Genomic DNA, 4,442 nt, shown 5'->3' on the forward strand with positions numbered 1-4,442 from the left:
TGCTGTTTCTTACCTAAATTCCAGTGTTTTTTATTATTATTATTTATATACTGTTTACTCATATTTTGAATAAGCTTTTATGTTATATTTTCATTTCATTTATTTCAATTCTAGTAATTTGTTATGTACTTTTGTCATTTGTATTATTTTGTTGTTTATATTTCTATATGTACCTGTAGCTTTAATTTATTTCAGTTTTAGTTATAGTAATTTGTTTCTTAAACCTATTTTATTTCAGTTATTTTCCAAGACAAGAAGACAAATGATTGTGTTTTTTTTTTTCAACTAAATCAGATTGTATCTATAGTAAATAATCAGTTTTTTGGATAACACAAAAATGTGTTTTACACACTTTAAAATTCTATCAATAGTACAATTCATTATTCTGTCATCATTAGATGTCTGATATCACACCGGCCTTGGAGAGATAGGAAGCGACATCATAGTTCACGTCTACCACAGCGGTCCATTATGTGCGATTTTCTAATGCCAGACCCTAAAAGCGCTCGGATCCAAAGCTATGGGCTCTTTGTACAGTCCTGAGAATGGAGAAGTGGAGAGCAGCACATCTATCTCTCCATCTCTCTCAGCTAAAGGCCACTGACACATAGACCCCACTATCACAGGGATGTATCATTGACTCTTTAGAAACCCCAGGTCCATTCAGCTCAGAGTAAGATATCTGTTCGCTGTGACTGCGTGTGGCAGCCGGATACATAGCGGGACTAACCTTAGAGCACAAAGAGACTGGAGGTTATCACAAGGGCCGATCTCTGACCGCTTTGATTTGGCCGTGTAAAGAAGAGCGTTTGCGAAGGGCCTGAGATGAAAAGAGCCAAACAGGGACCTTCTGCGCTGATGAATGGAGCTGGAAGGCTAAAGAGTGAATGCGTTTGTGTTGGTGGCTTTATGAAAGCAAGACGACAGGTACCTGAGAGGATACCGAACGACAGCATCGTAAATCAAACCGAGACATGCTCCCCTCCCCAACCGCGACATGTCTACACATCTACTGTTCTTTCTCGTCACTCATTCCGTCGAGCTTTTGAGCGATTAGCATTGACTAGACTCAGTATCCATCATCAAAAATTCATATTGTTACTTCTGTAAAAGATACTTCTCTAAATACATTTGCAAAGAATAATGGGTAATTCCTCTTTCCCTTCCAACCGACGTTCCTCTCCGTAAATGTGTCATTTTTTACCTAGGTCTTCATTTTATCTCAGCGTTAACCTGAAGGGACAGGACTGTCCTATCAGCATGCAGGGACAAGGGCTAGAAATACTCCATCCATCTCCACATCGAGATTTAGTACTTCATAAACCATTTCCTTCAGAAGATTCACTCCCCAGCTGCCATTTTCGCACGGATGCTTTGGAGCGAAGAGACGTTGTATTGTTTCTCACTTCCCTTGTCGCCAAGGTTTATAGGGACTGTAAAACAGACACAAATGGGATGTGCCGTGTCCGTCAAAACACGCTTTCTTGGTTTTGACGGCCTTACGGAATCTCGTGACGGTTTGTAAAAAACATCCTGTGTCACGGCGGATGAGATACGTGCTGTTTTGAAACCTGTGTTTTCTTTTTGTGCTCTTCAGAGCCGCTGTTTTTATGGGCAGCTGTACTGTTATTTCCAAAGTGATTTAGTTAAATGTCCCACAGGAGCAGCGCAATTAATAAAGCGATGAGCCGAGCCCGACCTGAGGTCATCATTAATATATAACATGTTAAACACGGCTTAGAGTGGACAGAAAAAGTAGTTGAGATAAAATGAGACAAGAGTGGAGCAGGTGAGATGAGACAAGAGAGAAGAATAGCTATAACAGATGAGGAAAGATGAAGAAGAAGAGAGGAGATGAAAAGGAAAGAGAAAATGAAATGAGATGTGATGAGAAGAGACAGGACATGAGACAAGAAGAAAGAAAAGAGGATGAAAAGAGACATGAGGAGAACAGAAGAGAGAAGATGAGAACAAAGCACAAAATAGAGATAGAGAGGAGAAAAAGATGAGAAAACATAAATGTATAGACCAGGGTGTTGAGAAGAGAGCATAGCAAATAAGAAAAGAGAAGATATGAGATCAAAAAGAGACATGAGGAGACAAGAGCAGAACAGAGAAGAGGATATGAGACAAGACAACAACAGAAGAGAGGAGGCAAGATGAGAAAACAGCACAAGAAAGGTAGATGAGACAAGATGAGAAGAAAGGGGATGAGATGAAATGAGACGAGAGAAAAGGAGAGGAGATGAGATGAGAAAAATAAAAATAGAGGAGAGGATGTGAAAGTAGAGAAAAGAGGAGATGAAAGGAGACATGAGTAAAACAGAAGATGAGACAAGACAACAACAGAGGAGATGAGAAGAGATGAAAACAGCACAAAATGAGATGAGATGAGATGAAATGAGATTAGAGAAATGGAGAGATGAGAAAAGACAAAAGTAGAAGAGAGGAGATGAAAGAGAACAGATAAATGAGGAGAGGAGATGAAAACAGACATTAGGAGAACAGAGGAGAGGAGATGAGACAAGACAACAGCAGCAATATGAAGTGATGAGAAGAGATGAGAACAGCACAAAAAAAGGAGGTGAGACAAAAGATAATGAAAGGAGACGAGAAGAAGATGAGATGAAATGTAGAAAAGAAAAGAGACTAGATGAAGAGACATGGGGAGACCAGAGGAGATGAGAAGAGATGAAAACATAGCAAAAATAAATGAGACGAGAAAAGACAAAAGAGGAGATGAAAAGGAGGAAAGGAGAGGAGATGAGACAAGACAACATCAGAGATGAAACATGATGAGAAGAGAGCAGAGTACAAAAAAGGAGATGAGAGAAAAGATAATGAAAGGAGACGAGAAGAAGATGAGATGAAAAAAGACAAAAGTAAGAAAAGAGGGGAGATGAGACAAAAAGAGAGGAGAGGAGAGGAGAGGAGAGGAGAAAGAGATGAGATGAGATGAGATGAGAAAAGACAGAGGAGATGAAAAGGAGGAAAGGAGAGGAGATGAGACAAGACAACATCAGAGATGAAACATGATGAGAAGAGAGCAGAGTACAAAAAAGGAGATGAGAGAAAAGATAATGAAAGGAGACGAGAAGAAGATGAGATGAAAAAAGACAAAAGTAAGAAAAGAGGGGAGATGAGACAAAAAGAGGAGAGGAGTGGAGAGGAGAAAGAGATGAGATGAGATGAGATGAGATGAGATGAGATGAGATGAGAAAAGACAGAGGAGATGAAAAGGAGGAAAGGAGAGGAGATGAGACAAGACAACATCAGAGATGAAACGTGATGAGAAGAGAGCAGAGTACAAAAAGAGATGAGAGAAAAGATAATGAAAGGAGATGAGAAGAAGATTAGATGAAAAAAGACAAACGTAGGAAAAGAGGGGAGAGGAGAGGAGAGAGAAATGAGATGAGAAAAGACAAAGAGGAGATGAAATGAGATGATAAGAGCAATAATTTGAGATGAGATGAGACGAGATACTAAAATAAGATAGAAAACAACAGGAGAGACAAGATGAGAGTATATATCGAGCAGAGGAGACAAAACAATAGGAACTAGATAATGATTACTAACTAGTTTTGGATGCGGAGAGGAAAGGAGGTCAGATAAAATGAGAAGAGAGCACATAAAGAGCTGATTCAAGACAAAATTAAATTAAATGAGAAAAGACAAAAGTAATGCAGAGGAAATGAGAAGAGCAGTGGAGATGAGATAAAAGGAAACAACACAAAACAAGTCAAAAAGACATTAGAGGAGAAGAAAGGAAAGTAAATGAAACAAACAAATAAAGAAGACAAACCGTGGAACTAGTGATTACCAACTAGTTTTGATAGGGAGAGGAGAGCAGCTAGTTAGACAAGGAAGAATTGACTTTGGTGCACAGTGTTGTTGTTGGAGAGGATTCCCTGTGTTCACATCCATCTTCACTGCCTGTGACTCGGCCTTTTAATTAACAACTTTAGAATCTGCTTTGTCTTCTAAAAGAGGATGAAGTCTAATTGTGCTCCAAATTAAACAGCCTAATGAAAACACACCCTCAGCTCATTCATCACAAGCAACCGGCACACAAACCAACACTCAGCCCCCCAGTGGGGAAGACACGACAAAACACCACAAATACTCCCCTCGTGAGGAGAACGCCAACGATTTCTCAACTTTGTATTGCTTAATGAGGAGGAAAGGAAAGAGTCACTGATGATTCAACTCACCTCAATTTTGCAACGCAGAAGTAAGCTATTTCTGTGAATGTGCAAGACTTCAGATTCATTAGCTGGCCATTTTTCTAACAAGTCTACTGCATTTTAATGTATGGCAGGCACTTCCAGTTTGGGGAAGTTCCGCACAAAAAGACTGAAACAAATCATTTTAAATCGTTTGTGCTACAAATAATCTTTATCCGTCAGTGAGCTGTAAACTTTCCTTTCTGTTCTATTTTCAAG

The sequence above is a fragment of the Sinocyclocheilus anshuiensis genome, unplaced genomic scaffold, assembly GCF_001515605.1.
Source record: "Sinocyclocheilus anshuiensis isolate Anshui unplaced genomic scaffold, SAMN03320099.WGS_v1.1 scaffold119, whole genome shotgun sequence".
NCBI lineage: Eukaryota > Metazoa > Chordata > Actinopteri > Cypriniformes > Cyprinidae > Sinocyclocheilus > Sinocyclocheilus anshuiensis.